At 38.9% G+C, this 13596-nt stretch overlaps 1 long non-coding RNA gene across 1 annotated transcript in view; it reads right to left on the bottom strand.

Moving 5' to 3' along the window:
• Window positions 1-2818: 2818 nt before the first annotated feature.
• LOC138740063 (uncharacterized) overlaps window positions 2819-13596 on the bottom strand; it is a 695594-nt gene continuing 684816 nt past the window's right edge. Inside the window, exon 5 of the long non-coding RNA XR_011342642.1 lies at window positions 2819-3282. This is a non-coding gene — a long non-coding RNA (uncharacterized lncRNA). The remainder of the gene's footprint in view (window positions 3283-13596) is intronic.

Below are 13596 nucleotides of genomic sequence, written 5' to 3'. Positions count from 1 at the left end.
GATGGGCAGGCCGGTTGCCATTTTCTCCCGGACACTTCAACACCACTAGCTCTGGAACCAGTCTGTGGAAAAGGAGGCTTAGACTATTGTGGAAGCCACAAGGCACTGGTGGCACTACCTGGCTGGTAGAAGATTTACGCTCCTCACAGACCAGAAGGGCAAAAATCAAGAATAACAAAATTGCTTGGTGGAGGATCGAACTCTCCACATACAGTTTCGACATCACCTATTGGCCGGGGCCCTTAACGACATTCCAGATGCCTTGTCCAGGGGATGCTGTGCCAACTGCAGACCATACACAATGAGCTCTGCCATCCAGGGGTCACCCACATTGCTATTTTGTCAAGTCCCACAATTTGCCCTTCTCAATAGAAGACATCAGAGGAATGACCAGGTCATGCCAAGTCTGCGCAGAGTGCAGTTTTTTGCCCTGCAAAAGTGCACCTGATTAAATCATCCAGGCCCTTCGAATGGCTTATCATTGGTTTTAAGGGATTTCTACCGTCCACAAGCGGGAACATCTACTTTCACTCGGTCATCGATGAGGACTCCAACTCCCTGTTCGCCATCCCATCCCCAAACACATCCGCCTCTTCCATTATGAAGTAAAAAGGGCTTCCAAACTTGCACTGGCAGGACATCCTCCCCATGGAGCTCCACTCAATTTGGTTGCTAATCTGTACCGTGACCAATGCTACTCCTCACGAGCTCATGTTTACATTCAACAGAAGGTCGGCATCAGGGTCTACACTCCCAGCCTGGCTCACTAGTCCTGGCCCAGTCCTTCTCAAGAAGGATGTGAGGAGAAACAAGTGGAAAGGGTGAGGAGAGTGAACCCCCCCTCTATCGTCGAGTCAGAGCCCCAGCCCACTACCCTTCCAGCACAGGTGGACCCAGAGACCCAAGGAGGCAGAAGCCCCGCAGTGCTAAGGTGCTCCACCAGGATCTCCAGACCTCCTGAAACTGCAAATATGTCTCTTTTGTGTCCATTACTGGCTTCCTATCCTTGTTCTCTTCATCGACAGACCTTTAATTCTGAAGGGGTAAACGTAATGAACTGAGATTCACTAGAAGTGTGCTGTACTGACGACTGGTCCCACGTCCCAGCTCCTCCGCCAGGGGCCCATACGTAACCCTGGTTTCCCACCTAAACTCAGAACCCCTCTGAAGCCTGTTCATAAACCCTACTTGAGGTGTAAGCTAATAAAAGCATTAGTTCTCCCTCCAGTTGAGTGTGAGGTTTTATCAATGTTACACAGACAAATTCATTAGAAGTACTGCTGGCTTCCCTGACAGTCCACACTCTGCAAGGAGCATTCCCCTGCTTAGGCCATTATTAGTGTCTTGAGAAAAAAATATGTACACACACACAAACTATATCTAAACCTGCCCTTACCTGGACTGACATGCAGAATCCTTTTTTTTCCTTGTATAGAGTGGCCCTTTCTTCTACCACCACCTCAACCCCTTGAGCCAAAGCTTTTCCACCGTGACTCAGCCCTCTCCACCAATGACCACTCTGCTGCACAGTCCCTCACTTTTATAGAGATGTTTGGATCACCTGATCTTGATTGCCCTTCAACCTTTGAACTCAATTGCACAATCAACTGCTGCACTGTCTTCACCTGTTGAATTCAATTGCCCATCTTTGCTAAATAATTAAAAATACTATCTAATCTTTGCATTCCTTCAATTTCTTACTTTGAGCTAGCATTTTGTATTCTCCTTAATCTTTAAAGTTCATAATTACTATATTTATAAATCATTGAGAACATAATTACAATCTTATTATGGATAACCTAGCATACTAAATTAGACTGCCGTTACATATACAGACTTGACAAATTGGTTAAAAAAAGGCTTTTCTCTACAAATCAGTCTAAATCTATCTTTATTAATCATTGCTGTGAGAAAATAAATTAATGATCACAAATACATTAATCTACAAACCATAATTACATTAATTGGAAATTACATTGTTAATTCCAAAGCTCTTCTTTCTAATTTTAGGTACCTTAAATATTATGCATTAAATATTATGTGAAAGGCAATCTTATTTCATGATGCAGCACAAAAGCATCAGGAAATTGTATAATTTAGATTCAATCCTCATGGTGACAATTTAACATTTTATTTTTGTTAATGGACCGAGATTAAGACAGTTATAGTGATTTCTTTCTTTCACTCATTGCAGAATATAGTGTGTGAAGCAAGAGAGAGAAGGGGAATTAATGAGCATCAAGAAGATATGACCGAAAATCAAATTGTGTCCCCTTCTACAAATTGTACCGATATGGCTTATCTCCAAATATTATAGGATGCATTTAAAGTCACTTGGTAAAACATTTAAAGAAAATCACAGAATGAGCATCAGGCTTATTTGCCTGCTTATTAGAATCTCTTCTCATCTTCGCCAAATTATTCATCAAGAATAGATGATCTGAACACAAAGTTCAGTTCCATGTAGTCATTCACCTTATCTAGATAGGAGATAGATTAATGGTTGCCAAAGTTGTAACGGCATCATAGAAATTAGCTGTGGAGAGACCCTTATGGAAAATAGATCTCTGGTGCACAGAAGAAAGAAAGGGAGATTTGATAGATTATGATGAGTATAGAACAAATGCAAGTGTGCTTTTTCCACTGAAATTAGGAGAAATAAAACTGGAAATCATGGGTTAAGGGTGAAAGAGGAAAAGTGTAAATGAGCATCAGGGGGAACTCCTTCATAAAGAGTAGTGGGAGTGTGCAACAAGCTGCCATCTAAATTGGTAAATGCATGCTCAATTCCAATAATTAAGAAAAATTTAGACAGGTAAATGGATAGGATGGGTATGGAGGGATCTGGTCTGGGTGCAGATCAGTGAGATCTGTCAGAATAATAGTTCAGCACCGTCTAGAAGGGCTGAATGATCTGTTTCTGCACTACAGTGTTCTATGGTTCAATGCAACTTAAGACGCCAGCCATATTCAAGAATGGCATTGAACAGAATGACTATGTTTATTATTTTGTTCACATTTCATTCAGCGTGAGATAGAGAACTGAATCAAATTGAAAATATAGTTTGTAGACAAGAATATACATTGAGCAGAGAATTTTCACTCAACTGCAGCGCCTGTTTCTTTGCTGGCAATGGTAGCATTTGTTGTAATTTGCTTCTGGTCCCAGAAGGCAAATGCAAGCTGAAAAATGCAATCTCTTCTATTGATTAATTGCAAGATGTTCAGCTCCAGGAATAATTACTTGAATAGGATATTGATTATTAGATGCATCTATTGAACCTGAAAGAGATAATTCAATCCTGTTAATATTTCTCTACAGTAATATATTTGAAAATCTTGGCTATCCCCTCCCCCTAACTTCCCAGAATTTTTTCTCTTCAGCCCAGCCACCTAAGTAAGACCTCATCAGTATTTTGTGGTTGCAATATCACATCTCAACTTGCAAGTGAGGTCAAAAAGATCATTATCTAAAAGGAAGAAGATTGCAAATGAGCCATGTTAGGATGAATTTTGATGTTTATGTGCATGAATTACAAAATGTGAGCAGGCAATTAGCTTTCTGCTTTAGACAAGCAATTTTATAGAACAATCCAGTAAAGATTTAGAATAAGTTGGTCTCCCACGAGGGGATTTAAGTGCTAGGATACTATTTTAGGTCAAATAACATGAACAGGTAATCAACCTAAACAAAGAATAGGGACAGATAGATGTCTGAATGAAGGAAAAAGGGGATAAGGGATGGGGGTGTAGAACAGAGAGGAAAGAGTAAGAAGAGAGAAAATCTACAGATGTCAAGATTAGCAGGGTGGAGAAAGAGGGAGATAATGCAGAAGGAAATTGCAGTGGCTGACTACTGGCGATTGTTCAGAAATGTTTTGGAGAGCACGACTTCTAATTATTGGCAATACATCAATGAGAAGCAGATTCCAGGCATTCAATGCCAATCAATGCATTGGACAATTGTACAGTGATCAATTCAGTTTCCTACAGTTATGATTCCTGCTTTTTCCATAGAGTCAGTAATTACTGACTCGTATTTAATATACGAGTTCAAAAACCATTACAGCAATCTACTTTTATTATACAATAGATATGCCATTCTCAATCTTTTGTTTTGGCTATGCCCCCCTTTACGACTCAGATCAAAGTTAATGTTTCCCCTTCCCTGTGAACCAGCCAAGTTCAGTTGGTTTCTTCTGTACTCTTCTCCCAATGACTCCATAAAAAGTCTATTTAAAAATTTTGTAATTTCAGTTCCTGGCCCTCTTAAATGTGCTGTAATTGAGAATGGATGCATGAGACCAATTAGACTTTTGTAGCTGTAAATACAGTCATAATCCGCTGTTATTCAACATTTTGAATAGCAACAATGCCACATGATATGTATCTCTCAGGTAAGGAGTTATGTTATTGAGCGATGTTCTAAACTGGATGACCACAGGCACAATTTGCTTACTACATTTCCCACTGGGATTCAAGAAGAACATGCAACTGGACAGATTAATCAATGTAATTCCTACTTCCCCCAACACTGATGATGCCCTTTAACAGAGTACACCAATTTCAATTAAAATATTGAGTATTTGAACAAACCACAATTTAAATGCACATTATAGCCTCAGTAACCTGGGAAAAATATTATTTATTCCAAATTTGCGCCAACAACGTAATTGAAAAATATTTCATGAAAATTTAATATTTTTTTATGTTTTTGTTTCAGAAGTAACTTCAAAGATTATTACACAAGATAAATATTTACAGTATGTCCAGGTTTTCAATTAAAGAAAAATGCTTTATAAACCAAGACTTGAGAAAACATTTTTGAAATGGTAATAACATTTAAACAGATTATGTACACAATGTACACAATGTAATGCTGACTGAACATCTACCTTACATGACAAGCAAGAGCATTTAATTTTCCTAGTCCTGTGTGGCATTGCTTAAAATGTTGAGATTGCACTTTAACATTTAATAAAGATGAATCAATGAATACAAATGATCTATTTGGATTGAGATTTACTGGAAAGTCTTGAATTGGTGTGGAATGCAACATGAACAATTTAATAAAGCATGCAACACAATATAATCCCTATTGCATCTTTTAATATGAATGTAAGAGAACAGATGATAAATATCAGGACACCCAAAAGAATTGAAGTACAGAGAGAACTTGAGGTTCAAGTCCCGAATTCCTGAAAGTGGCAACACAAGTAAACAGGCGTACAGGCTTTATTGATCAAGGTGATGAGTATAAACGTCAGGAAGTCTATACTGAGGCTTATTATGAGAGGCATTAATATCGTAGTTAGAGTTTTTTCTCCCTAGGGAGGAAATGTCAAACACTGAGGGGATAGATTTAAGGTGAAAGGGGAAAGTTTACAGGAGATTTATGACAAAGGTTTACTTGACACGGAGTGGTTAGTGGCTTGAACACATAATAAGGAGATGTGATTGAAGCAGATAGACTAAAGTATTTCAGAGGCTTTCAGAAAGACACATGAACAGGCAGGGAATAGGGTGATGTAGACCATATGCAGGCAGATGGAATTAGTTAAAATTGGCACCGTGGTTACCATAGTAATTGTGGCCTGAAGGGCTTGTTGGTGTGTTATACTCTTCTATGTAATATGGTGTTGGACATAATCTTAGAACCATAAGTTTAAAGAAAATATTAATTATGTACCTATTTATTTTCCATGGACAGTGGGCTTGTGCCTTTGGATGAACTAGACTGCTTGCAATCTAGGCTTCATGACCAAAAACATCCTTTTCATCATATTCCTTGCTACTTCCAGCTCTGTAAACATCCTCCTGCCTTTGCTTATTGAGTGCTAGAACCCTCCCTATATAAATGTCATTCCAAGATTTAACTATTGCCTTGCTCTTACTGCTATCTTCTCATTCAGCATGTTACATAATCTCAACAAATGTTCTGTCGTCCACATCCAAAGTTGTCACAGGTCCTCCCTATTGATTTAACCATCAGCCAACATTTCATGATTGACATTGTCTTCTAGTGTCTTGTTTAAATTTTCATGCTAACATTTAAATTATATCAGAGCTTCACACTTCCTTTACTTGAGCCCACCTTGAAACTCAACACAGAGCCACAGGCATTGTTATAGTGGAGTCCAGTTTGATTGAATTGTCAAAACAGCTTTGTGGTTATTGGGGCATTATTAAGTACAGTGAAGTGTTTGGGGATGCAAATTAACATAGTGAAATTCTTGCATTTAATTTTTTTCTAATTTAGAGTTACAGCATAAAAACAGGTGCTTCCAGCCCATGAGTCCATGTCGTTCAAATACACCAATTAATCTATAAATCCAGTATATGTTTGGAGGGCGGAAGGAAAGTGGAACACCTGGAGAAAGCCCACACAGGTCGCGGGAAGAATGTACAAACTCCTTGCAGGCAGTGCTGGATTCAAACCTGGGTTGCTGGCATTGTAATAGAGAAGTGATCAAGGCTGATCACGATGTTAACCTTGCTGTCCTGTGTAAAGGAAGAGGGATTCTATTCAAGACTTCAGGATGAACATTTTATGAAAGCCTTCTGATATTTATTGACAGCTGACGTTCTGCAAAATTAAATCTCTCTCATTCCCAACTCTCGTCTTCCCACCAGCATTCTGAGTTTAACAAGATCCAGAGGGAAGGTACGATGTAAGCCTTCTAAATAATAAAATAGTAAACAATTACATCTGTGTAGTGGAAAATAATAATTGATATTGATGAGACAAAAGCAATAATAATTTGCATTTGTGTAGCAAACTGCCATGAAAATATTCAAAGGAATTTCAGGAAAATGTAGTCAAATTACAAACAGGATAAAAAATTAAATATTAAGAGATTCGGTCAAATAAATATATTTTTAAGGAATGATGTAAAGGAGGCAGAGAATATTAAAGGGATTGCAGGATCCAGGCAGTGAAAGGAGGATTACCACTGGTGGACATCAGAAATAGGGGATTGCGCAGAATTGGAAGGGTGCAGAAATCTGGGGAAATTTAGAGTTGGAGGAAAGCACAGAGACAGGGAGGAGTGAAGAGTGAGATCTTAATGGATGTGAAATCCAGGTTAACAATTTCAAATTTGAGAGTCTGATGGACCAGCAATTAATACAGATCTGAAAGCATATAGATGATAGAAAAGCAATTCTATCCTTATGTGTTGATTATTGCACTGTTCTGTACTGCCTGGAGTGGATTTGGTGCAGGGCAGTTGATTTTGTAAAAAAGAAGGGGATTGCTGTCGGAGAAAAATAAACCTTTAACCCTGTCAGTTAATGAGGGAACTATGAAGTCAAACTGGGTGGTCATGAGTTTGTGATATGAAGTTGGATCTCCAAAAATGAGCAGGATCCAAATGGAAGGAAGTTAAATACAAGGTTAAATTTGATTGGTACAGCCACTTCCATTCTTCGCACAGAGTAGTCTACAGTGTTCCTGGATCAATATAATTTTCTTAAAAGGGACAGCCTTCAAAGCTCAGAAATATCAGTTGAGCTTACTCCACAGATCTAAGTTAATTGATTTTCTCTTGGTAAAATATGATGGAAGTACTTTTCCAAGAGAAAATTCATGTCTTTGCTACAAAGCAGTACTCTGACAAGACCAAAGCAAATAATCTGACTGCAACTGCAAAATGCACACAATGAACTAAAAGGCAAATTGACACCAAGCATCAGACACAAATGAAGGCTTTCTAAAATGGTATTTGTCCTGAGGAATCTTAGTGCAATGCATGTGGCAAAAATTATTTAGATAACAATGAAATGAAGACCACTGAAAATGTTTCAATGGAGTTTGACAGGAATCTCAGCCCTTGGCAATTTGGTACCATGGCAGGCCTCAAAGAAAATTGATGCATTTTTTTAATTTAAAATAAATCTACAGTTGCAGATAAAAAATTTTTGCATATACGGGAATTCACTTTACTGGAATGAATTGACTGAAAATCTGTCCCTTAAGGACAACTATTCAGAAATAAATCCTGGCCTTGGTATCAATTGCTAAATCATAATCCTTCAGTTTTCATGTTTCACTCTGCATTATTACTACTCTCTTTCAGCTTTGAGCAATATACTGTTTAATGCATTTTCTCAGCTTTTTTCACATGTCCTCCCACCCATATCCACCTGTGACCTCCTGACTGTGGGTCTCTGTTCCTCCCCCTGCCCCTCCCTCCACCATTTTACTCAGGCACTTGCCTGCTTTTCACTCATACCTTGATTAAGGGCTCAGGGCCTAAATGTTGATCATAAATCTTTATCTTTGCTACACAAAGAAAGCTGTGTTACTCTGAGTTTCTCCAGCATTTTTGCGTAAACTACAATCATACATTCTTGCTTAACTCAATAGGTTGACTGTCTGGATAACACATAAAAAAGTTTTCTCACTGAATCCTAAAGCACATGACAATAAACAATTCAATTTAGTTGAGAGAAGGTTTGATTAAGATTTGTTGAAGAATTTGTTATGAGCTCTATTTGATGGCACATAAGACCCACTTTTCTTCCCAAATATTGGCTTAAAAATATCCAACGGGTCTCATATGCAGAGTTGAAATTGGGGTGACAACGGTGAGTGACGCCAACAACAGTCCCACACCATGCTTTTCTGAGCCGCCGCCGCTGCCTCTCACTTCCGCATTACTGTGATGGCCGCTGGGTAGGTTGCCGGCTACTCATCCAGCTTCAAGAAGCCTGCAGAGGTGCTCCGGCATCCAGGAAGTGGGCTCTGCAGGACAGCAGGCCACCTTCCCTTGGGTGGCCTGTGCTTTCAGGAGCTGCCGCTCATTTCCAATGGTGAGAAGGTCAACCAGGGCAGCCGCCACCAACAGCGCAAGATTGCGCTTTCCACAGGTGTCACAGCCACTCACTTATCCCACCGAGAAGGCCAACACACAGCCTCCGCCAGCAGTGCAAGAAGCGCAGAAGAGAACAGTTCACCAATTTAGCTGTAAATACACTAAAAAAAAGTCAATATAACCCTGCTGAAATGGGGGTGGGGGGAGGCATTATATTCCCATACATCTTAAATGCTGTCAAATACGGTACCTGCTCCAGTCACCTTGCCTATTGTCATTTTGCAGGGACAAGTGAGAAGTCTGCTAGGCATTTGCTTTGAAACCGCAAAATTGAAGTTCTTAAAGAAGACCTGTTTTTTCTTAAGTGGTGATGAGTGAATTGGACATTCCTGAATACTGGGCAATGTAATGTGCACCAGAATAGAGTTCTTCATTCCTTTTAATGGTTAATGGATTCTTCATCAAATTATCCAAAAGAGAGAAGTGGCCAAGTAGATCATTAACAGCAGCGTTGCTCCAAGGACCAATGGTAACGCACTGAATAAGGTCTTTATTCACAGGCAAAACCCACTCCACCGTCGAGAACATCTGCCGGGAATGCTGCTGTCGGGGAGCAGCAGCAACCATCAAGGATCTCTACCACCCAGCACACGCTCTGTTCTCGCTGCTACCATCAGAAAAGAGATATAAGTGGCCCAAGACTCGCATCATCAGGTTCAGGAGCAGGCTGTTACCCCTCCACCATCAGGCTCAATCAGGGACTCATTTAAAGACTCTTACTTTTGCACTTTATTAATTTTTTTTCCCTCTCTGTATTGCACTGTCAGTTGGTTTACATTTATTTACCCGTTTACATGTGTATGTTGAGAACAGTTTTTTGGACTACCAATAAGTTGTAATTCTGCCTCTCCCACAGGAAAAAGAATGTCAGGGTTGTATATGCTGTTATGTATGTAATCTGACAATGAATCTGAAACCTAAATCTGAATCTAAAAGCATGACCAAGGTAAGAAGGAAACACAAAGATGCCTTTTAGCCCTTCAAGACTACTCCACCATTCAAAAAGATTATGACTGATGTTTGATCGTCACAATAGTTTCCTGAACTGTTACCTCGTCATAACTCATACTTTCTACACAATCCAGCAACACTAGATTTCATCTTTAGCAGATACATTTCCTAACTCTCCATTTCATGTTCTTTTTCAACCTTTATCACACTTTACCTGATGTAACTCTTCAATATTAAAATACTTTTATGCTCTCAAAATAACTTCTTGATGATTCCTGATAATTCTTTCTCTCAGAAACTTCCCAAACAGTTCAGTTGTTCATATATAGTATTACCAGCTCCCGTTTTAGTAAAATGGGATTATCACTGTTAGGGATAGTATAGACAGAAGGGACTGAATGGTCACAGTTAAAATTTAACATTTCACACAAGCACAACACAAGCCACAGCCCAGCAATAATTCGATACATTGGAAGAACTGAGGGAAGGTTTATTGCAGTCTGTTCCAGAAATTAATACATTCACATAGACATTGCTATTTTGCAAGGAAGAACGATTCTGACTGCTGAAGAGAAAACAGCTTTTTGAAGTGACTCTTGTGGCCAGCCATTTCTTTGGATTTCAGAGCAAAGCAGGCTCTGTGAATGACTGGGCCTTTTCAATGGACTGACCTGTCCTAGGAGACTCATTTTGGGAAGCAAAGTACTTCATTTTGATTGTGACTAACAGTGGAGGTCACTGGGAGAGACTTCTTCATATGACTAGCAGTGAAGTTACTTGGAGAAACCAGTGCCAGAGTCTTGGAAGCTTTGTGGAGGTCGCCCTGATTGAGGCTTACCTACAAAAGGAGCAGAAGTGTTATGGCCACAATTCGTGTGGATGGACATTCCTTCAAAGGCAATGCAAGGAGAATTCATGAATCTGTAGCAGCCACAACTCAGTTCAACATTAATTCTGGGCATCAAATTTCAAAGGCCTACACTTTGACAGTGAATTTGAAAGATTGAACTTTGAAGTGAGTTTCTCGATTATGGCCTGGACTGTAATGGTTTTAGTATCTCTCTCTCTTTTACACACACACACACAGACACACACACACACACACACACACACACACACACACACACACACACACACACACACACACACACACACACACACACACACACACACACACACACACACACTGGACACCTGCGCATCGCTGGGAATAGATTTAGTATTAGAATAGTTTAAAAGTTAAGACTATACTTTAAGAGTTAGAAATAAAATTAAACAGTGTCTGGTTCACTGTCCTATTGCTGCTCGTTACGCGCGGTTCGTAACAAGAGATTCATTTCCACTCTGGCACACATTCAAACTGGAGGGTAAAACAGAGCTTAAAAGCAGCAAGTGGACCTCTCACAAACTTCAACTCCATTGGAGATGCCACTAATCTCTTATTAATTGTGACAGCAGCAAGGATAGCATTTAATGGTTTTCACTCAAGGTGATGATGAAATGCCTTCTTGTACCACTGGAGTTTTGCTGAAGGCATTTAGATTGCCATGAGCTAAGGAATTTTAGGGTTTTGACCAACTGATAGAAAAACAATTTATTTCCATGCCAAGATAATGGGTAACTTGGAAAAGAACCTACAAGTGGTGGCAATTTGTTGGGTTTGATGACTCTGCCCAACCATGTGGGCAAGGAGTAGTACCTTGATTGATGTTATAATATTATTTCAATAAGTCTCAACATAGCTCTTGCTGTTAAATCAGCAAGTCCCCTGTTATGACTCATGTTATAACAAGGGACTTGCATTCTCCAACCTGTTAAAAAAAATCATCACAGATTGTGTTCAAACAAAGTGAGGATGGGGAAAGGGTGGGAGGTGGAGGACAGTCAAACTTCCTGCTGTGTACTGTAACTTAAATTCATTAGGACAAATAATAAATAATGATGTTTACTTATTTTCCATTCAAGAAGATAATGCATCCAATAGAATATCTTCTTCTGTTTATACTTTCCCCACCTTTGTCACTGCATGAAATGAAAGGTAAAAATACTGGAATAGATGCAGATCACTGTGTTGGAGACAATTATTGAGTTCATTAGGTCACTTTGAATATAATCAAGGCTTACAGACTCAACAGAATCCTAAATTCAGAAAAACGTCTGTTTTAAAATGAGGATATTTTAATATTTCAGAAATAATATTAGTGAACCTGAAGATTTGATTATAAAATTTCTGTTGATTTTATATAGTTTATCAGGAATGATAAACACACATAAAACAAAAGCTATTAGAAATTTCAAATGAAGATCCTGGCAAAAATCCACTGGCATTGGATTTTTGTTTGCACCAGATACATCTAAAACATTTAACTGTTTCTAATGTTTATTGCTTTGGCTCAGTGCACCAGAAGAATTCAACCAGATGGCTGACGAACTGTCAATGCAAAGTGGCCTGAACAGATTGGGATGGCTAATTTCCTTTCCCAAAAATAATGAATGAAGCACCTGCTTCACCCCACCCCACTTTGAAAACAAAATTGCTTCCATTTCATGATCAAGTTAACCAACATCAAGTTAAGAGGACACAGTCTCAAGATTCGGGGGAGTAGATTTAGGACAGAGATGAGGAAAAATAGTTTTTCCCAGAAAGTAGTGAATGTTTGGAATTGTCTAACCAGGGAAGTGGTTGAGGCTGCCTCATTAAACATATTTAAAATTCGGTTAGCTAAATTTTTACATGATAGAGGAATTAGGGGATATGGGGAGAAGGCAGGTAGGTGGAGTTAGGTCATAAATTAGATCAGCCATGATCGTATTGAATGGCGGAGCAGGCTCAATGGGCCATTTTTGGCCTACTCCTGTTCCTACTTCCTATGTTCCTATGTTCCTAACACCATCTTATTAATATCAAGTTTTTCAAAAACTGAAATCAAATGTGCACACTTCCATGGAAAAGTGAACTACTCTAATCTACCTTGCTACTAAAACATTTGGCAGAAAGTACATTTTTAGTCTTCTCTATGACACCTTTAAATAAGAAACCTGAACAAATTTCAAGGGAAATGCCACGATAGAAAATACGCTGTGTTGAAAATGGAAGCCAAAAATCTGTGACAAATATTGCTTATTAAATCCTCGAACAGTGTTGGTAAAGTTTTTTTTTACCGTGGCTTATTTACTCCATAGTATTATTTAACCTATCAGCCAAGTTTACAACTCTGCAATGTTCTTCAAAGGGTTGTGATTAATTCTGAAAGATGTGTCTGACTGGCAATATATTTTCCTGAGCAGATATTTCACTGAAGAAATCAAAAAAATGCGGAATTTAAAAATAAATTCTTGCTATAGATGAAAATTCACTCTAACATGATTTTTTTTGGACATAATTTTGTGGGTATTCATTGCAAAAGTACCAGAGAGCAGTGACATACCCAAATACAAGGCATTGTAGCATTTACCAACACAAGCAACCTTGAGACCTGAAGCAGTCAAATATTTTTAGAATATACACCATAAAACAATGCTAGCCTGAAGTCACAAATGAGAGCTGAATCATTAATAAGATAATCATTCATGGCGTTTCCATACTTCCTTGTCACTTGGTTACTCACTGTCTTTTTTCTGAATTAAGACTTCTGTCTGTTTTTTTGACAGTGGCTCGGATCCCTGTTCAGATCATCTGGCAGTGGGGCAACAGACTTATTTTGGCTTTTTGAGTTGTGGATTATCTGTTACTGATAGCTTATGGCTCTGCAACAAACAGCAGATTGCT

This window comes from Narcine bancroftii, chromosome 7, assembly GCF_036971445.1.
Source record: "Narcine bancroftii isolate sNarBan1 chromosome 7, sNarBan1.hap1, whole genome shotgun sequence".
NCBI classification, from domain to species: domain Eukaryota; kingdom Metazoa; phylum Chordata; class Chondrichthyes; order Torpediniformes; family Narcinidae; genus Narcine; species Narcine bancroftii.
This window is presented reverse-complemented; position numbering and strand designations above follow the sequence as displayed.